This window comes from Podarcis cretensis, assembly GCF_951804945.1.
Source record: "Podarcis cretensis genome assembly, chromosome: 13".
NCBI classification, from domain to species: Eukaryota; Metazoa; Chordata; class Lepidosauria; order Squamata; family Lacertidae; genus Podarcis; species Podarcis cretensis.
The window spans coordinates 52,688,321-52,710,319 of NC_137182.1; the positions used below are offsets into that span (position 1 = coordinate 52,688,321).

Here is a 21,999-nt window from a genome sequence, read left to right on the forward strand (position 1 = left end):
CCTGATCCAGCAGCCTTATTTTTACCTTCTTACAAGAGGGAATGACAAGCTACAGTCCATTCAGCAGATTTTCCATAGGAGTGTGTTGTCATGGATGGCACCCTACGTCATTAGTGAAAGGTTTTCTTTTTTTTTTCCTTTCATGAAATACATCTTTGATTTTTACCGTATTTTTGGTGTTTATGGAAGCCGCCCAGAGTGGCTGGGTAGGCCCAGCCAGATGGGCGGGGTATAAATAATAAATTATTATTATTATTATTATTATTTCAAAAAATATAAACATACAACAAAACCAATTTCCAAATCCAAATATCAAGATTACTCTGAATTTCATGACTCTCCCCCCTTCCATGGGTCCTATCGAGCCTATTTTCAATTGCATATCAATACGTCTCCATTTTATTTAATCTTTCTAAATTATCCATCGATTCTGTTACATTACAAGTGTGTTTAAAACCCTGCCAGTGTTTTAACCGGCTTACAATGATCTTGTATATAAATTATGAACTTTCCCCATTCTTTTTTGAAGTTCTTGTCTTCTTGGTTGCTGAGCTTCCCAGTTAATTTTGCCATTTCGGCATAGTCCGTCAACTTGGTTTGCCATTCTTCTCTGGTCAGGGCTGTCTCTTCCTTCCATCTCTGGGCTAGTAGCATCCGTGTGGCTGTTGTCACGTACATGAACAGTCTTTTCTGGGTCCTTTGGGATCTCAGTACCTATAATTCCTAATAGAAAAGCTTTTGGGGGTCTTTTTTAACAAAGGTTATTTTAAACATTTTTTTTTTCATTTCATTATATATCATTTCCCAGAATATTTTTATTACTTTACAGGTCCACCATATATGATAAAAGGTACTGGTTTTCTTTCTTTTTTTCCGGCTCAGGGGCAAAAATGTCTTGGGACAACTCTGCAGCCTGTGACATCAATACAGTGGCACCTCGGGTTACAGACGCTTCAGGTTACAGACTCCGCTAACCCAGAAATAGTACCTTGGGTTAAGAACTTTGCTTCAGGATGAGAACAGAAATTGTGCTCCGGCAACGGGAGGCCCTATTAGCTAAAGTGGTGCTTCAGGTTAAGAACAGTTTCAGGTTAAGAACGGACCTCCGAAATGAATTAAGTTCTTAACGCGAGGGACCACTATAGATACGAGGGCCTTTGCACCTTTGCCTCTCCGGCAGTGGCCGTCTACCCCAGCAGAGACGTGCTTTGTGCATCAGAAGCAGGGCTGGCAGTCGGCAGGGACAGTGCAGAAGAAGGGTTACTTTGTGCCTGGGTCACCACATGGCCTCACACGAAGGTGCTCTGTGCCCGCTGGAATGCGCCACTGTGACATCACCCCCCTCGACCTCCCACCCCAGAAGCAGCCGTTAAACGGCTGATTCTGCCAGCCGAGTCCTGGCACCTCGGAGCTCCCTGGCAATCTCCAGACGTCTCTTCTCGCTTTGCTCCAGTAGGTTGCCTCTTGATACAAGGGCAGAGGTTTGTAGGGGCAAGTGAAGGCGTGCGGTTTTCAGGCTGTCTAAAGCCCCAAGTCCTTAGAGAGAAGGGGGGGGGTTGGAATTAACCACTGGCCAGTGGTGTAGCGTGGGTTGTCAGCACCCGGGGCAAGGCAAGTAATTTGCGCCCCCTAACCCGTGGATTTGCGCCCCCTAACCCGTGGATTTGCCCTAACCCCAGATGTTGCGCCCGGTGCGGCCGGCACCCCCTGCACCCCCCACGCTACGCCACTGCCACTGGCAATCTACTGTATTTTTCGCTCTATAAGACGCACCAGACCACAAGACGCACCTAATTTTTGGAGGAGGAAAACAAGAAAAAAAATATTCTGAATCTCAGAAGCCAGAACAGCAAGAGGGATCGCTGCACAGTGAAAGCAGTGATCCCTCTTGCTGTTCTGGCTTCTGAGATAGCTGTGCAGCCTGCATTCGTTCCATAAGACACACACACGTTTCCCCTTACTTTTTAGGAGGGAAAAAGTGAGTCTTACAGAGCAAAAAATGTGGTATTTTCTTTTAAAGGAAAGCAGCCCACAAGGTTAAACTTGAGGCTTGGCACAGCCATATTCTTAGCAATTTTGGACGGCTGGTATAAGACACACACATCTTAATCTGTATCGTGGCACCTGTGGAAAGTGTGCCGTTGCCACAAATTAAGCAGGCAGGTCCCTGCCCGCAAGGGACCTACAATACGACAAATAACCCAAAGGAACAGAGGAAGGGGAAGGGAATGCAGGCAGCCATAAACAAGGACGAATCTGCAAGTATTACAGTGAAACTGGCACCAGATTTAGGGTGGTTCCCCCATGCAGGGCGCCGGGCTGATGGGGTGCAAAATTGAGAAGATCCATAACTGAGGAGATCAATTTGGGGGCGCCCGATTTTGGCCTCGCACAGGGTGCCACAGTACCAAAGTCCACCCCTGGCGATACAGATGCGTTTTATTTATTAAAACCTTCCATCGGGCTAGATTACAAGACAGTCTGGAGAGAATATTATGAAAATGATTTACAGGTGGTACATGACCCCAGTCATGTAAAAATCTATCATTTGCTTGACAATAAATGTTGGAAATGTAAAGAGACTGAAGGTACATTCTTTCACCTTTGGTGGACGTGCCCAAGGATTAAGGCTTTCTGGGAAAGGATTTATAATGAAATGAAAAAGGTATTTAAGTATACCTTCCTGAAGAAACCAGAGGCCTTTCTCCTGGGCATGGTCGGCCAATTGGTGCCAAAGAAGGATAGAACTTTCTTTCTGTATGCGACAACAGCAGCAAGAACACTCATCGCAAAATATTGGAAGACATAAGATCTACCCACTCTGGAAGAATGGCAGATGAAGATGATTGATTACATGGGACTGGCAGAAATGACCGGCAGAATCCGAGACCAGGGAAAAGAGTCGGCGGAAGAAGATTGGAAGAAGTTTAAAGACTACTTGCAGAAATACTGTAAAATTAAGGAATGCTAGAAGGATGTTGGATAGTAATTAAGTGGTTTTCAGCTGTAATGCTTAAGAGATAGAAAATAAGGTTTTGAGATAAATAAAAGATCTAATGGTGAGGATTTGCTGATCAAACAATTTAAACTGGAATATAAGAAAGGGTGGTATGAGGAGGTCTGGAAAGTAAGTTAAAAGAAAATAAGTAAATGGAATTTATGTGTGTTTTTTTCCCCTCTTCTTTTTCTCTTTTTTAACTGTTTTTACTTTTTGCATTTTTGCATTTTTGTTTTTTCTTCTCTTTTTGTTATAACGTATTAACTTTGAAAACCTTAATAAATATCTTTTTTTAAAAAAAGAAAAAAAATAGATTACAAGGCAGTCTGTATAAACAGACACAAAATGAGAGCAGCAGCTAAAGCCTTAGAACTAAGTGATAATATAATATACATTCTTATATTTACTTTGTTCGCATTTCTTGAAATGACACACGAACCAAAACCCAAGCTGTCCTTCACAATGCGCCCTTCTTGGATTTTACCGTGCATTTCTCCAGCCACATAATGCATTCGAAAATTCATATGCTAGGGCAAAGTATCCATATCCAGTGGTACCTTGATTCTCAGACTTAATCCATTCTAAAAGCAAAGCGTTCCAAAACCAAGTCGCACTTTTCCATAGAAAGTAATGCAAAATATCCGTTCCAGACTTTTAAAAACAACACCTAAAACAGCAATTTAACATGAATTTTACTCTCTAACAAAACCATTGGTCCATAAAATGAAAGCAATAATCAGTGTACTGTACTATAAAATAAGACAGTATTGTAGATGATTAAAAAATATTTTTTTTAAAAAATAAAATTCATACCTGCACTGATGATAGTCCTTGTTTGGATGGGGGGCTTTTAGCCATTTCTGCAGGCGCACAATCAATCAGTAGCTGAACTGGGTTCCACACAGTCACAAAAACAAATGAACCGAAAAAGATTTAAAAACAAAAATGTAAAATAAGTAGCAAAAACAAAAGTGCCAAACTTAGAATCATAGAATCACAGAGTTGGAAGAGACCACAAGGGCCATCGAGTCCAACCCCCTGCCAAGCAGGAAACACCATCAGAGCACTCCTGACATATGGTTGTCAAGCCTCTGCTTAAAGACCTCCAAAGAAGGAGACTCCACCACACTCCTTGGCAGCAAATTCCACTGTCAAACAGCTCTTACTGTCAGGAAGTTCTTCCTAATGTTTAGGTGGAATCTTCTTTCTTGTAGTTTGGAACCATTGCTCCGTGTCCGCTTCTCTGGAGCAGCAGAAAACAACCTTTCTCCCTCCTCTATGTGACATCCTTATCATATCACCCCTTAACCTCCTCTTCTCCAGGCTAAACATGCCCAGCTCCCTTAGCCGTTCCTCATAAGGCATAGTTTCCAGGCCTTTGACCATTTTGGTTGCCCTCCTCTGGACACGTTCCAGTTTGCCAGTGTCCTTCTTGAACTGTGGTGCCCAGAACTGGACACAGTACTCCAGGTGACACAGTACTTAATCCATTCCAGAAGTCTGTTTGACTTACGAAATGTTCAAAAACGAAGGCGCAGCTTCTGATTGGTGCAGGTGCCCCGGAAACAATAGCCGACATCCGCGTCGGACGTTCAGCTTCCGTAAAACATTCAGAAACCGGAACACATATTTCCAAGTTTTCAGCGTTTGAGAACCAAGGTGTTTGGGAACCAAGGTACCACTGTATTTGCACAGATGAGTGAAAAAGGCATACAAGAATGCATTATGTTTGGGGAAATCCGGTATAGTGTATTAAGGAAAAGTGCTTTGCAAAAATGGATATGTTAGAAAAAATATTCTATGCAAAACTTCACTACATCTGGGAAAATTGCTTCTCAACAATAGGTGTGTTAGAGGACTCTGTATAGAAAAATGGGTCTATTGGGATAAATTTTGACTAAAACATTGAAGAATCTTCATGAGGATTTTGGGAGGCCATGAGAGGTGTGGAGACAGCAGGGGAGAAAGGGTGGAGGGAGGAGATGGAGGCAGAATGGCTCTGTATTTACAAAATGGCTGCCGTGGCTGGTTTCCCACATCCCTAAGTCCTGCCAGGGGCTGGGGATGGTGCTTTCCCGCTGCCAGGTGGACTTTCCAAACACTGAAGCCCACCCTGTGCCTCTCCCTCCACAGGTGATGGCTGCCCACGTACCCCAAGCCCCCGGGCTGCCCCAGATGCTCAAGGCAGGCATGAAGTACTTCAGCGGCCTGCAGGAAACCCTCTTCAGCAACCTCACAGCCTGCAAGGCCTTGGTGCGCTCCTTGCGCACCTGCTACGGGCCCCTGGGCCGCAACAAGCTGGTGGTCAACCACCTCGGCAAGAACTTCCACACCTCCCATGCCGCCACCATCCTCCGGGAACTGGAGCTGGAGAACCCGGTGGCCTGTCTTCTCCGCACCGCGGCCGAGACGCAGGACGTGGAGACGGGGGACGGGACCAATTTCGTCATCCTCCTGGCCGGGGCGCTCTTGGAGAACGCAGAAAAGCTCCTGCACTCAGGGCTGCCGGTGGTCCACATCCGGGCCGGCTACGAGATGGCCTGCAAGGAGGTCCTGCGCTTGCTCCCCGGCCTGTCCTGCTATGTCCTGAAGAACCCACGGGACGTCGAAGAGGTGTTGTGGGTCCTGCAAGCCGCCGTGGGCAGCAAAGTCTTCGGCCATCAGAAAGCGTTGGCCAGGCTGGTGGCCAAGGCCTGCATCCTGGTGCTGCCGCCGGACCGCGCGGCCTTCAACGCGGACCTCATCCGCGTCTGCAAGATCCTCGGGGGCGGCGTGGCCGACTCCAGCGTGGTGGAAGGGATGGTCGTCTGCGCGGAGGCCGAAGGGATCGTCCGGCGCATGGAGAGGGCCCGCATCGCGGCCTACTCCTGCTGCTTCGGCCCGTCCGGTTTCGAGGCGCAGAGCACCGTCGTCTTCAACAGCGCGTCGGACATCAAGCTCTTCAGCAAAAGCGAAGAGAACATCATCGAACAGCGGATTCTGGACCTGGCCAAAGCCGGCGTCACCGTGGTGGTGGTCGGGGGGAAGGTACACGAGATGGCGCTCTTTTACGCCAACCGGTATCGGCTGATGGTTGTCCGGCTGCACTCCCGGACGGAGCTACAGCACCTGTGCAAGGCGGTGGGGGCCACTCTGCTGCTGACCGTGACCCCGCCGGCGCCCGAGGAGCTGGGCCACTGCCGCCGTGTCTACATGAGCGAGATTGGCAGCACCAACGTGGTCGTCTTCAGCCAAGACGGCATCGCTTGCCCTGTGGTCACCATCTTGCTCAGAGGGGCCACCACGGAGATGTTAGACTGTGTGGAGGAGGCCATCCACGATGGCATCAACGTCTACAAGGTCTTGGGCAGCGACGCCCGGCTGCTCCCTGGTGCCGGGGCCACCGAGATGGCGCTGTCGGTGCGGCTCAGTACTTTGGGAATGTACTTCCCCGGATCCGAGCAGTACGGCATCTTGGAGTTCTCCCAGGCCCTGAAGACCCTCCCGGCTACCCTGGCGGAAAACGCAGGCCTGCCGGTCAACGAGGTGATGGCCAAGATTGAGGTGCAGCACCAGCTGGGCACCCAGAACACGGGCCTCAGGCTGGCGAGCGAGGAGGCGGGCACCATTGATGCCGCCAAGGAAGGGCTGTTCGACCCGTTCTTGGTGAAGTACCGAGGCATCATGCTTGCAACCCAGACGGCTGTCACGCTGCTGGGCGTAAGCGAGGTCATGATGGCCAAGAAGAGTGGTGGGCCCAAGCCTAGAGGGGAGAACCCTAACTGGGACCAAGAACCAGATGCGTTGGATTGACGTCTTGGATACCAGCCAATGTCACCTTATCAATAAAGTACAATGGCCATGGTTAATTGGGTCTCTCTCTCACTCACTCACACACACACCCCTCTGGTGTTGCCTATCTGGTTAAGTGGGCAAGAGAAACATTACTGTCCTATTTGCCAAGAATACGCTTTTCACGGACTCATGAAACAGTTGCATCGGAAGAGACCCCATGGGTCATCTGGTCCCAACCCCCTGCAACAGCAGGTCATCACAGCTGATTTTCTTTCCCATTGAACAAAAATGATAAATATGGATGCTGGGCGAAGGGAGCCCAAATTCTGCTCCATATACAGTGGTACCTCTGGTTACGTACCTAATTCGTTCCAGAGGTCCGTTCTGAACCTGAAAGTGTTCTTAACCTGAAGCACCACTTTAGCTAATGGGGCTTCCTGCTGCTTCTGCGCCACCGCTGCACGATTTCTGTTCTCATCCTGAAGCAAAGTTCTTAACCCAAGGTACTATTTCTGGGTTAGCGGAGTCTGTAACCTGAAGTGTATGTAACCTGAAGCGTATGTAACCCAAGGTACCACTGTATTGTGCAAATTAGCTGAGATCAGTGTGTCGTTATGGGGAGGAGATAAGACTAAGCCAGAGCACTGAAGTTCAGCCCATTAGTTGCACAATACCCTGGCTGCTACATGCCCTCCTTGGACAGAGAACTCAGGAGAAAAGTGAGACCAGAATGCTTGGTGCAGAGCTAGAGGTTTTGGACTACAACTCCCATCAAGCCATGCTGCCTAAGGCTGATGGGAGTTGTAGGCCAAAACCTCTGCTTGGGCACCAAGTTCCAGCTGGGAGGATGGAAAGGAAGTTATTTCTGATTGGCTTTTGGCATTTGCAACTCCCACCTCATCCTCAAAACAAACCTGCAAGGGAAGAGGAAGTGGTTGAGCTTCACAAATGACCATGTCAGGATTTGAACCTGGCCCTTGTCCAGCCCATGACAAAAGAAAAGAAAAACACAATTTATAAGTCGCTTGTAATCCGCAGGTCTCTAAGGAACTTGCATTAAAGAAAAATATAGGCCCACGCATAATGGCATAGCAGGAAATGCAGGGATAATATAATACATTAACATTTCATACAGAATACAACCTACGGGAAAACAAAAGCAGCAAACCAGACCCATAAACAGTAGCAAACAACATTAGCAGTATTCAAACACCCAGTAATTAGCAGATAAACAAATCTCACCCTTCCCTTCAGATCGAACCAACAATCTGCCCCACTTAATCTCCCACCCCAGATTTAGGGCTGTGCGGGTGGGGTATAGATAATAAAATTGTTGTTATTATTATTATTATTATTAAGCCAAGGTGGCGTGAAATTATAATAAAACCTATATTTATATGAGAAGATCCATTAGAAAGCAGCTGCACCAAAAGGAATTACTGTAAAAATAAGAAATATTGGGGTGGATTTTGTCCTTGCTCAGGACGCTGTTATTACCAAAGTCCATCCCCGCACTCAGAAATCTGGTGTTAGGGCCAGCTACTGCAAATCTGCCGTGGGTACGTCCAATGGGATGGTTCCTGGGGTTGGTTCCGGAGGGGGAGGGAGTCTCCAGTGAGCTGTCTGTGCTGGGCCCGGGGGTGACCTGAGTAATACGGTCCAGGTCCAGTCCCGTATCCAAGGGTTCTGCGAGGATTCAGTCCAACAGAGCCAAGGCAGGAAACCAGGCAAGGACAGGCACAGGGTCTCAGGCAGGTTCTGGCAAACAGCAACACTGCTCCCACAACCTGGGGCGGGGTCCGACAGCCTTTTATCTCTGTTGGGGTAACAGCCGGTCCTGATCCCCCAGTGACTCACCTCCCTGTCTCGCCCCAAGGAGAGCGCTCCTCCTGCGAGTCCTCAGGTCTCTCCTTCTCTCCGACCTCAGTCTCTGCAGCTCAGGAGACGTCGGTGGGTTACTAGACCCAGAGGCCGCCTCAGCCTCCCCTGACCCAGCCGGTAGTGGAGCAGCTGTAAGTGATGGTCCAGCATCTGGAGCCAGGGCAGGCTCAGGCCCCTGACACGGCCCAGCTGGTGCTTCTTGCAGGGGAACCAGTGCAGACCGGGGCTCTTCAGGATCAGGCCCCAGACTAGGTTCGGATGCCGCCTGGGGCAAAGGACTGAGACTCCTCTGGCTCCGAGGCCGAGCCCGAGTCCGGGGCCAGCACACTGTCAAAAGGAAGAGGGCAGGGAGGAAAGCTGCTGGCAAAGCGGCACAGCTCCACACCTCTGCCCAGGAAGCAGCCCGCCATGGGATGCTCGCCCTGCCCCCATGGCCCCGCCTCTGCCCTGCCCAGCATCCCATTCTCCCAGCAATGCCCCAGGGGGAAGTGCTAAAGCAGGGTCCGAGCACACGCGTCCTCTGCCCTCCTGCGGCCTCCCGCAATTGGTATCTCTAAGCATGGCTGCCTCTGAGTGTGGCGGCAGGGCACAGCCATCGTGGCTGGCAGCCATCAACAGCCCTCTTCTCCAGGAGTTTTTCTAATACGCTTTTAAAGGTGTCCAAGTTGGTAGCCGTCACTGCTTCCTGTGTGAGGGAGTTCCACAGGCCCTGAGCCATGCATATTTTCCCCTCTGGGTCTCATAATAATAATAATAATAATAATAATAATAATAATTTATTAGTTGTACCCCACCTAACTGGCCAGGCCTCCCCAGCCACTCTGGGTGGCTTCCAACAGGATATTAAAAACACAATAAAACATCAAACATTTAAAACTTCCCTAAACAGGGCTGCCTTCAGATGTCTTCTAAAAGTCAGCTAGTTGTTTATTTCCCTGACATCTGAAGGGAGGGCGTTCCACAGGGCGGGTGCCACCACCGAAAAGGCCCTCTGCCTGGTTCCCTGCAACCTCACTTCTCGTAGGGAGGGAACCTCCAGAAGGCCCTTGGAGCTCAGTGTCCGTGCTGAACGATGGGGGTGGAGATGCTCCTTCAGTAATTCCCGCCATACCCTTTCTTTCTCTGCCATGCACCCCCCTTCTCCCCCCCCCCGCCAACAATTGCTCCAGGCGATACAGACCATGCTATCTCTTGTGCACCAACATTACAGCCCAGAGCTCCCTAGTCCCATCGAAGTCCTTTTCCAGAGCCAAACTAGGAAGTCTCCCTAGCTTGAATGTGTATTTACAGTCTTAAGAACATAAGACGAGCCCTGCAGGATCAGGCCCATGGCCCACCTAGTCCAGCATCCTGTTCTCACAGTGGCCAACCAATGCCCCAATGGGAAACCCGCAATCAGGATTCGAACCCAAGACCCCTCTCCCCTCCTCTGGGTCTGCTTCTTCCCTAGATTTTCCCTGGAGGAGAGGATCTCCTGATTCGTAACGGGGGGGGGGGGCAGGCGAAGGAGAAGCAGGGCTTAGTTCTGTGGCTCCCAACTCTCTCAGCCGCCTGCACAAACCAGCCGTTCCAAAGGCTTCCCTGGCATAGCTGCACCTGCATCCGTTTGTCGGCGCCGTCCAACAGCAGCAATTAGCGAGCGCGCTTCCCCCATCCAGGCGTAATTAACTAAATGGCCCCCGCAAATAAGGCCCGTCTCGCGGTAATCAATTATATTAAAGCGCGGCTAACAGAAAAGGCTGCTCCATCTTGGGCCTGGGGACCCAGATGTTGGCTGTTCTGGCTGAGGCCGGGTGTCGGTGAGGCCGGCGCGGTTGGAGATGGAAAAAGATGAGCTGCACACAGCAGGATCCCAGCGAGGTTCTCCTGCGCAAGCCCAGTTGAAATGAGGGTGAAAGGGTCTGGAAACCAAGCCTGGTGAGGAACAGTTGTGGTACCCAGGTCTTTTTCGCCCGGAAAAGAGGAGATGGGAGAGCCATCTTAATGTATCTCCCACCATTTGCAAGATGGTGTTTTCTGCTGCTCAGGAGGGCAGGACCCAAACCGATGGGTTCAAATGAAAGGAGAATCTGACTTGTTAACGGAGAAATCTGAGGGCTCCCTTGGACGAAAAACAAGGACACAAGCCAGGAATACCAGAGCAAAACAGCAGCCAGTAGGCTTGGTCTTGATTGAAGACTGTCGCGACAGGACTCCCACCTGCCACAAGGTGGAACAAGATGGAAGCCCTGAACAGAAGAAGACCCCAACTTTTATTAGCTGCTAATCCCCATGTTACACCCCCCCCCAAACTACATCACGGTAACATCATGAAAGGGGAGGTCTGGTGGCAGGAATCTGAGCATCCTGGACCCTGCCCCATGGTTCCCTTTGCCCTCCACCAAACACCCATCAAGTGTAACAAAAAAAAATTTACATTTCCCTGTTTCCCAGCCAAGTGAATCATGTCCTTTTGTCTTCATCTGGGCTTGTTTTTTCTGGAATGGCTACCTGTCTGGCACTCAGGTATCAGGATGCCAGGGATTATCACTCAGGCAGAGGGGCTGCTGAGTAGCTGAGCACACATGTCTAAACGAATTTCTGAAGTTTTCCCAGTGAGCCAGTACACAGATGCAGTTATCAGTGAATTGTTACATTTGGTATCGTGAAACAGAGGCCCTTTGAATAGACAGGAAGAAACTGTGATAGGGTGTTTTGTGGGGACAAGTCACAAAAGCGATTGTGCTGATTTTGGTAGTGGGCTGCATGTGCATGATATCTGCTAGAGGGGCAACCCCCCCCCACCCTATACATACGGTAAATTCTTGCAACAGACTCAACATTAGGAAGAAATTTCTGAGGGTCAGAGCTGTTCGACAGGATGCCATGGGCCTGATCTGACAGGCTCTACATTGGTCCCTTGGTTCCCAAACACCTTGGTACTCAAACAACATGGAACCCAAACACTGCAAACCCGGAAGGAAGTGTTCCGGTTTGTGAACTTTTTTTCAGAAGCTGAACGTGCTCCGTTTTGAGTGCCACACTTCGGTTTGGAGCGTTACGCTGCGGTCTGTCTGTTTTTGCTATTTATTTTGTGTTTTTGTTCTCACGGCTCTTTTTTTGGTGACTGTGTGGAACCCAGTTCAGCTACTGATTGATTGATTGATTGATTGATTGATTGATTGATTGTGTGACTGCAGTACATTGTTTATTGCTTTCATTTTAAGGATCCATGGTCTTGTTCGATAGTAAAATTCATGTTATAGTAGGGTTACCAGATGTCCCCAGTTCCCAGGGACAGTCCCCAGATTTGCAAATCTGTCCCTGGGAAATGTGGCAGCGGCAGCCTCAGCAGCCCGGAGCCAGCCTGGTAGCGCAGTTGGCTCTGGCTGGCTTCAGGAGCTGCTCGCTGCCGTGGCACCTGTCATTTTTCCTCGCCGGAAGTCCTCAGATGATGTGTTTTGTGCCACTGCCAAAGGGGAACCGGGGATATCCAGCGCTACACATCTCCTGCCCCCTTTCCCCTTTGTTTTGACTGATTGAGGGAGGCTCGGGAGTTGCAGGCGGGCGGCTGTTGCCCAGTTTTTAAAAAACTCTGCGCATTTATGTTTCACAGGGTGCGAAAGAAGGGCTTTGCACCTTTATAAAATATGCACGTGTGCTTGGGCCCAGGGTCTTTTGCCTCACCACCCCCACTACTGACTCCCTGTTGCTACTCAGCTTCAAAAAAAAAAAAAGGGTCCCCAGTTTCATTGAAAAAAATCTGGTAACCATAGCTATACGTTGTTTTTAAAAGTCTGGAACGGATTAAGCCACTTTGCATTACTTTCTATGGGAAAGCGCACCCTGGTTTTGGAACGCTTTGGTTTTGGAACGGACTTCCGGAACGGATTAAGTTTGAGAACCAAGGTACCACTGTACTTAGGTTCTTATGCCTACCCTAGCTGGTCCTGGTGCATAGCTGTCAACGTTTTCCTTTCTTTAAGGGAAATTCCCTTATTCCGAATAGGATTCCTCGCAAAAAAAGGGAAAAGTTGACGGCTATGTCCTGGTGACTTTGCTGGGCCTTTTTATTTCCAAGCAGAATTGCTGAAAGTGTGAATGGTTGTAGCAGTCCGGTGTGTGTGTGTGTGTGTGTGTGTGTGTGTGTGTGTGTGAGTCTGTGTGTTCATATGTGAAGTTTTGAATGTCTTGGCACAGATAGTTGTGAATGGGCAAGGGACGCAGACTAGTGTGTCCTTGGGCTTTGGGGGGAGAATTCCTAAGGAGACAGGAAAAGAAGAACATAAAATGAATCTGCTGGAACAGTCCAATGGCCCATTTAGTCCAGCTAGAATAACTTTGTGGCAGTAAGATCTGTTCGACAGTAGAAGATGGTGGACTCTCCTTCTTTGGAGGTCTTTAACCAGGGATGCTATAATAATAATAATAATAATAATAATAATAATAATAATAATTGAGATTGCTGCATTGGGGAGTTGGACTAGATGACCCTTGGGGTCCCTTCGAACTTAATAATTCTATGATTCTGGTCCAAAGATCAAGTCATTGCTCACTGGGTTCCATGCTCAGAAAGGCGCCCTCTGGTGGCTGCAGGCAGCAGCTTTTGAGGCAAACCTGAACCTCTGGACCTCTGCCATTTTTGAAAGATGCTTACAGAACGTCTTACGAATTCTCTCCTGCTGCCAGATTTAATCTGTCAGGGTGTGGATGACTGGATTGAACCACATATTTGGAACAACGACAAAAGGCGGGATAGGTTTTCGTTATTTCGTTTTTAAATACATAGCATTTGTTCCCCCGCCCCACCCCACGAGACATCACCTTGCCAACAAAGGTCCGTATAGTTCAAGCTCTGGTTTTCCCAGTAGTGATGTATGGAAGAAGTGAGAGCTGGACCATAAAGAAGGCTGATCGCCCAAGAATGGATGCTTTTGAATTCTGGTGCTGGAGGAGACTCTTGAGAGTCCCATGGACTGCAAGAAGATCCAACCTCTCCATTCTGAAGGAAATCAGCCCTGAGTGCTCACTGGAAGGACAGATCCTGAAGCTGAGGCTCCAAGACTTTGGCCACCTCATGAGAAGAGAAGACTCCCTGGAAAAGACCCTGATGTTGGGAAAGATGGAGGGCACAAGGAGAAGGGGACGAAGGAGGACGAGATGGTGGGACAGTGTTCTCGAAGCTACCAGCATGAGTCTGAACAACCTGCGGGAGGCAGTGGAAGACAGGAGTGCCTGGCGTGCTCTGGTCCAGGGGGTCACGAAGAGGCGGACACGACTAAACGACTAAACAACAACAACCCACCCCCAAACCAATTATGAATTTAGGAGAAAGGGGACAGGAATCCCAGAGATCAGCACAAACTCAGAACAAGTGTTACTATGATGGAAGAAAGGGGGGGGGGATCTTGCTTCAGAAAAGAAAGGAGGTCCTAAGCCTCCGTTACACCCACCCATCCACAAATCCAGAAGAGCTATCTCACCTTTTAATCTCTTTGCAAATGCCGATTCCTCAATCGGTGCAAAAAAACCGAAAAATTAAATCAAATTAACTATGTGTTTCCATGGGGAGCTAAATATAGAGCCGAAGGAAGTGTATGTATGTTTGGTGTGTGTTTGTGGGGGGGGGGGGAATAAATGAAGGGGGGGTGAGACCAGGGTGGGGTGTGGGGAGGAGGAGGAGGAAGAGGCGGAAGGGGTGAGAAGAGGGAGATGAGAGCAGAGAAGAAGGTGTGAGGAGTGAGAGGAGAAAGAAAGAAAGAAAGAAAGAAAGAAAGAAAGAAAGAAAGAAAGAAAGGAGTGCACAGAGAGGTGGCAGGATGGCAAAGAAGTGAGAACAACTAAAGAGGAATGGAAGGATCTGGGGGGCGCTGGGGTGACTTTCCGGCACAGGGAGACACATCTGGGTGGCAGGGAGCTAGGCCTGCAGGAAGAGATCTGGAGAGACAGCACTGGGGAGTTTACCAACTGCACTGGCTCCCGGTGGACTACAGGGTCAGGTTTAAGGTGCTGGTTTTGACCTTTAAAGCCCTATGCGGCCTACGACCCACGTACCTACGGGACCGCCTCTCCTGGTATGCCCCGTGGAGAGGTCCACAAATAACAACATTTTGGAGGTCCCAAGTCGCAAGGTGGTTAGATTGGTCTCAACTCGGGCCAGGGCCTTTTCAGTACTGGCCCCGACTTGGTGGAACGCTTTGTCCCAAGAGACTAGGGCCCTGCGGGACTTGACATCTTTCCTCAGGGCCTGCAAGACAGAGCTGTTCTGCCTGGCCTTTGGTTTGGACTCAGTCTGACCCTCATGTTTCCCTCCCCTTATGGTTTTGATCTATGGGCTCCTTTTAAAATGAGGCTGCATTTTAAATTGCATTTTAACCTGTATTTTAAATTGGTCCCCCCCCCCATTATGTTTTTACTGTAATTTTACTGGTGTTAGCCCCCCTGAGCCTGGCTCTGGCTGGGGAGGGCGGGGTATAAATAAAATTATTATTATTATTATTATTATTATTATTATTATTATTATTTCCTATCTGGCAAAAGGGGGCGCAGCTCAACAGCATGCAGAAGGTTCAGTCCCTGGCGGCACCTCCAGGGAGAGCTCTGGAAAAGACACCCCTCCCTACTGCCTGAGATCTCACTGAGCTGCTTCCCTGCCTCAAGTGGTGGGGAGTCCCAAAAGTCTCTCCTCCTCTTTCTCTCCCTCCCAGGCAGGCAAGATCCTGCTTAGGTTTGCTCAGAGAGGCCAGATTTGTTAGAAGTGGGAATGAATTGTAGTTTAGATCCACTTAGTCCAGAAGTCCTCAGGCCTGGAGTTAAATGTGGCCCTTCAGACCCCCTCCATCAGGCCCCTGGGAGGGACTCTCCACTGGCTTTGCTTCGTGGTTTCACTTCACCGGAACGGGTCCTCGAACCCTTGCTCAACGCCTCTTGCTGGATGGAGGACAGAGCGTCATGCGGGAACCAGCCTACGGGACTAAGGTAAAACTTGCCTCTGTTGCTCCGCCCACTTTTGCCTCTGGCCCCGCCCACCGCTGGCATGTGGCCCCTGGAATATTCTCGGGGAGGGAAAATGGCCCTCAAACTGAAAACACACACAAACCCCCGGCATGCTTGTCTTAGAACAGAGCCGGTGACGGTCAAATCACACCAGGCGCTTTTAAAGTGCCATAACACCAACTTTAAACTGTCATGGCTTCCTCCCCCCAAAGGATTCTGGGAGGTGTAGTTTGTTCAAAGTGTTGAGAGCTGTGCGGAGGCGTCCTGTTTCCAGAGCTATAATTCCCGATATGGCTTGATTATTAAACCGCTCTGGGAATTGTAGCTTGAGGAGGGTAATAGGGATCTCTGAACAACCTCAGCACCTTTAAGGAAACTGTACGAGGGTCAATTTATTCCCCTTCAGAAGTATCTCAGTAGAGAGAACAAGAAGAAATGGGGTTAGGGAGTTTAACTCATTGTCTCCCCAAGGGCGCAGTGGCACCACCCCCTGGAAGGACAATGGGGTTCCCGGGGGGGGGCGGGGGACGCTAAGGCTCAAAGTGACTTTGAAAAGCTGGCGTCACTGGATCAAGTCCCTCTGTTTGGCTGAATTAATCAAACTAATTGCATTTTGAATAAACACACAAATAATCATTAACTGTTCTGAATTTTTATGGCGTCGCCACCTTCCTTCGTGGGTCACACGAATGGCTGCCCATTTTCGTAGGGTGCGGCGGGAGGCACTGGGAACGACCTCCAGCTGACATCTAACTCTACGGAAAATGTAAACCTGCAGCTTTTTTGGGGTGGGGGGACTAATTTTGGGAGGGGGGTTGGATAATGAACAAAGGCGGGCAGCCAGAGACCAAGTGAGCGGCGACCTTTACGTGAGCCTTTGAGATTTGGCGCACCTTTCTGATGCTAAATCAATTCGCAGAGCAGGGGAGACACACAGATATATATATACTCCTTTTTTCTTTTTTTTGGGGGGGGGAATAAACCCTTTTCTTGGCTCATGGGCCCATCTCGTTTCTTTTGTCCTGGCTGCTTTATGTCCAGGCGGCCTTTCGCTTCCCCCGGCTCTCAGACAGGTTCCCACCAGAACTTCCTTTCACGCTCCGACCTCCAGGAGAGATGACTGATTCTCCTCGCTTGTAAGGCTTGAACTTTTCAATCCGTCAATATTTGACTTCTCCGTGGGGGCCGCTCCGTTCCGGCTCCGTCCTTTCTGCCCGTGTGCCAGAGGCTCCCCAAACCACACAGCCTCCCAGCCTGGCCAACACCAAGGTGTCGGCGGCTGGAATGTGGCCGGGTGCCCACAGGAGCCCGCTGGCCAAATGCGAGGAGGGATCGGGGTGTGTGTGTGTGTGTGTGTGTGCGTTGGCCTGTCAGACCCAGGACCAGCCTGGCACCGTCAAATGCCCAAGGGGAGGACTGCTGCGCTCCAGAGCGACCGGAAGTCTGTTCTTAACCTGAAACTGTTCTTAACCTGAAGCACCACTTTAGCTAATGGGGCCTTCCGCCGCGCCACCGGAGCAGGATTTCTGTTCTCATCCTGAAGCAAAGTTCTTAACCTGAAGCACTATTTCTGGGTTAGCGGAGTCTGTAACCTGAAGCGTCTGTAACCTGAAGCGTATAACCCGAGGTACCACTGTACCAGGAATACAGGGCAGCGACAGCCACTATTATAAGAAAAACTGCTCCTTTTCCCTTATGGGGTATCCAAGAGCCCATATAGAGTCCTTAAGTGGGTTCCCTATTGGTAGGAGAAAATAACAGAGGCCAGCCAGAGTATATTGAGGCTGGTAATTCTGATCTTTATTAAACAGTTGCAACAGGGTCCCAACTCAACACACGCAGGGAGGGAGGAGAGAACCCAGAACAAGCCCTTCTATAGACTCTTGAAATTGCCCACCCTGTAGCCCAAGACCACCCCCCCCAAAACATCATTGCATACATCACAGAAGGAGGCGATCTACAGCAGAAATCCTGCCTGCTGGGATACCTGATAATGGTCACTGACTGCATTACCTGGGCAGCCTGGCCATTCTTTTGTGACGGTTAATACTTTAGTTCCTGACTCCAGGCCACAGGCTCACCCTATTCCTACACAAATACGCCCTTAAGACAGGATTTGAAAGCGAAAAGACAACGGGAAGGCTTTCCCCCATTTGCCTCCCTTACTGCAGAGCAATATCTGAGGTCATTGGGAGAAATCAAAATGGCTTCTGGATTACTCTTCCATACTATTTCAGACACATGTCTTGTATATTTAGATATGTGTGCATTTATGAATATTTATACAGTGGTACCTCAGGTTAAGTATTTAATTCATTCTAGAGGTCCGTTCTTAACCTGAAACTGTTCTTAACCAGAAGCACCACTTTAGCTAATGGGGCCTCCCACTGCTGCTGCGCCGCCGCAGCACGATTTCTGTTCTCATCCTGAAGCAAAGTTCTTAACCTGAAGCACTATTTCTGGGTTAGCAGGGTCTGTAACCTGAAGCGTATGTAACCTGAAGCGTATGTAACCTGAAGCGTATGTAACCTGAGCTACCACTGTACTACGCTTGAGAGCTTAGAATTCTTATAACACCACCACCACGACTCATCCCAAGTCCACCATTTTGTACAGGAAATGTACCCAAAGCAAAGCCCTTTGTGTGAGAAGCTTACTTGGAGACAGAAACGGAAGAGGTCTGAATTTGGGAAAAGGCAGTCTCTGAATTCCCCCAAAGAAGGACCGGTAGGATGCAAACCACTTTGCCTCAATAAATCCCATTGTTTTGGGTGGGTGTGGTTTTTGTTTTTTGTTTCGCTTTTGCTTCCAGTTGCAGTTTGGGGTTGAGCAGGGTGAGATCTCATATTTGTTGGGCCTGGAACCAATGGCCTGACCTGAACAGAAGTTGGAAGACGGAGGCTGGAGGTGGGAGGAGAGACTTCCTGGCAAGCCAGGACTGCAGGTGTTGCAGGTAGAAATAAAGAACAGCATAAGCTCCAACATTTCTCCGATGAAAATAGGGACATTCTGCTCCATAATAACTCCGTATAGTTAAAGCTCTGGTTTTCCCAGTAGTGATGTATGGAAGTGAGAGCTGGACCATAAAGAAGGCTGATTGCCGAAGAATGGATGCTTTTGAATTATGGTGCTGGAGGAGACTCTTGAGAGTCCCATGGACTGCAAGAAGATCAAACCTCTCCATTCTGAAGGAAATCAGCCCTGAGTGCTCACTGGAAGGACAGATCCTGAAGCTGAGGCTCCAAGACTTTGGCCACCTCATGAGAAGAGAAGACTCCCTGGGAAAGACTCTGATGTTGGGAAAGATGGAGGGCACAAGGAGAAGGGGACGACGGAGGACGAGATGGTGGGACAGTGTTCTCGAAGCGACCAGTATGAGTCTGACCAAACTGCGGGAGGCAGTGGAAGACAGGAGTGCCTGGCGTGCTCTGGTCCAGGGGGTCACAAAGAGGCGGACACGACTAAACGACTAAACAACAACAACAGCTCCCTAATGATAATTTTACTATTTATACCCCACACATCTTAACTGGGTTGCCCTACCCACTCTGGGTGGCTTCCAAGATACATAAAAACATAATAAAACATTCAACACTTTAAAAACTTCCCTATACAGGATTGCCTTCAAGCAGCTCAGGGAGGTCAGATAACTCCATATCCTCCAACGTTTCTCCAATGAAAATAGGGACATCCTAAGGAAAAGAGGGACATTCCTGGATCAAATCAGAAACCGAGATGGATGCTCCTGGAAAATAGGGACACTTGGAGGGTCTGGAACAAGAGCAAGGTGATGTTTTCTCAGGAGAGCTGAGGTGAAAAGGCTGCGTCAACTCCTTTTCTTATAAAATCAAAGCATTCGCTGCCTCTCTTTTTCTTCCTCACTTGGAGTACTGCGCTTCAGAAAAGTCCCTTTGCCTCCCAAATGTCTGAAACCAACAAAAGCACAAGATAGGACGGTGCCGTACATGAAGTTGGACCACTGGAACATCTTGCTAATATGTATTGTCAACAACGAGAACCTTGTTATTACCAACACACTCTTTCGACAGAAAAATAAATTTAAAACTTCATGGAGGCATCCTCGGTCAAACCACTGGCACCTCTTAGACTATGTTATTGTCATAGCTGTCAATGTTTCCCTTTTTAAAAGGGAAATTCCCTTATTCCGAATAGGATTCCTCGCAAGAAAAGGGAAACGCTGACAGCTATAGTTATTGTCCGTGTTAAAGATCACCATGATGTGCTCCTTACCAGAGCTATGATGAGCTCTGACGACTGCTGGGCAGATCACCGACTAATATGCTCCACGGTGGCGATCAAGACTATATCTCAACGCAACGCAGGTTTCAAGGAAGGAAACCAAGGCGCAAAATGAACACTCAAGCCCTTCAAGATCCCATTAAGTGGGGTTGCTTCCAAACAACTCTTAAGGCCCATCTGCTTTCAGAATCCCCTGATAACATCAAGGGACACTGGACCAAGTTAAAAACATCCATTATTGCAGCCTGTGAACAAACTATTGGATACCAAACCAAGAAACACCAGGACTGGTTCGATGAGAATGACAGTGAGATTGAACGTATGATTGACAAGAAAAGGAGGGCCTTTCAGATCTGGTAAAGAGATAGAAACTGTGCCACTAAGAAAAAAACCTATGCCAACGCTGAGGTTGAGGTTCAAAGAAGAACCAGAGAACTAAAAAACGCCTGGTGGATTAAAAAAAAGCTCAAGAGATCCAGCACTTAGCTGACGCTCATGATGCACAGAGTTTCTTCAAAGCCACAAAGACCATCTATGGGCCAATAAATCATGGCATATGCCCCCTACGCTCAGTGGACGGTACCACACTTCTGAAAGATACAGAAGCTATTGCACTGCACTGGAAAGAACATTACCAACATCTCCTTAACCGCAGCAATGGGTCGCCAGGATTTCAGAGGGGCTCCTCTCTCGACCTAGACATTCCATCAGGGATCGAACCCGCATGCAAAATCAGACTCTCTTCCCTCTGAGCTATAGCCCCTTCCCCCCCATCAGTGCGCACACTCAAAAAAAACAACAACCGTAGACAGTTATTTTTAAATTGTGTGCAGGCAGCATGTGAATCGATGTGCTTGAATCATCGAGAGCACAAGATGGTGGGCTTTCTGGCTGCTGCATCTGGGAAGTCTTCTGAGAGTGGGCTCGGGGGTCCGGAGGACCGGTGCGCCAGTCTGGGGCCGCATACTTTGCCACGCCGCTCATCCTCGGAGATGCTGTCATGTTGCCACATCGCCACCTTGGCGGCTGGAAAAGCGCATTGAGGCAGAGGGCCTTGTGGGGCGTCAGGGAGAGAGAGGGTTTGGGTGGGGAGCAGATGGCAGGGAGCATTCCATGCAAACGAGGTGAGATCAGAGTTTATACGTAAAAGGGAAATGTCATTAGCGTTGCTTTAAATGGAAATGCAATCAAAGGTTCTTCCCACTCCTTTTGTCTTAATTAGGGACTATTGATATGTATTCCTTCCTCTCCAAAACCAGGCTGGAAGGTGTCTGGGGATTAATAAAGTTCATCAGAAGAGCTCTCGTCTCCCGCCCCACTGCCAGCCCCCTCCAACCCCAGTAGGGGGGCCAACTCATGCACCTCTCCCAGGTAGCTCTGATCCCACCCCCTTGCTCTCCAGAGAGGGCAGAGGCCCAGATATAGGGCACCCGCGCCAGGAAGCAGAGCTGTGAAATCGCACATTCAGGAGCACGGAAGCTGGCACCTTGGTGGGTGTCAAATCCACACACACACCAGCCAGCCTCCACCTCACCTGCCACCATGCGCGCACCCCCCCCCCCTAGAAGTCGGCACATCTGTCAGGCGCATGGAGGAGAGGTGGCCCTGCAAATGGGACGGACAGATGGGAAGGGGTGGCAGGAGGGGTGCGAAAGAGAGACCTGGGCCCGCGGAGACAGGAAGACACGCAGGCGCCAGGGACGGGAGGAGCGCACGGCTCTTTGCTGCTGCATAGAATTTCATGCGCAGAGGGAGAGGGGGGGGGACATGCGCGCTGGCTCTCAGGCACAGAATAAACGCACGCACAGGTGCAATTCCTGGGGCCAAAAACAGGCAGGCAGGCAGGGTTCACATGGAAATATCACACCCTCGCACTCCTCATTAAGTGAGCCACCCGCTTTGTACTGGCAGGCAGCGATGGGAATGTTCAGTCAAGCCAGAGGCCTCCATTTGGGTGGGGGGGGTTAAAGCATACTGTGGGGTTTCATAGAATCATGGAATGGTAGAGATGGAAGGGGACCCGACGGTCATCTAGTCCAATGCAGGAATTTCAACTGAAGCAGCTCTGGCAGATGGACACCCCAAAAAAGGTAAAAAGGGTAAAAGGACCC

General features: G+C 49.4%; 1 long non-coding RNA gene and 1 pseudogene across 2 annotated transcripts in view; both read left to right on the top strand.

The window, feature by feature from the left end:
- Positions 1 to 21,999, top strand: part of LOC307202372 — a 359,370-nt gene that overhangs the window by 137,640 nt on the left and 199,731 nt on the right. The window lies entirely within an intron of this gene.
- On the top strand, positions 1,277 to 6,846 carry LOC307202182 (T-complex protein 1 subunit theta pseudogene; annotated as a pseudogene). Its single transcript, XR_013843915.1, has 2 exons — positions 1,277 to 1,452; positions 5,132 to 6,846. The product of XR_013843915.1 is annotated as a T-complex protein 1 subunit theta pseudogene (transcript).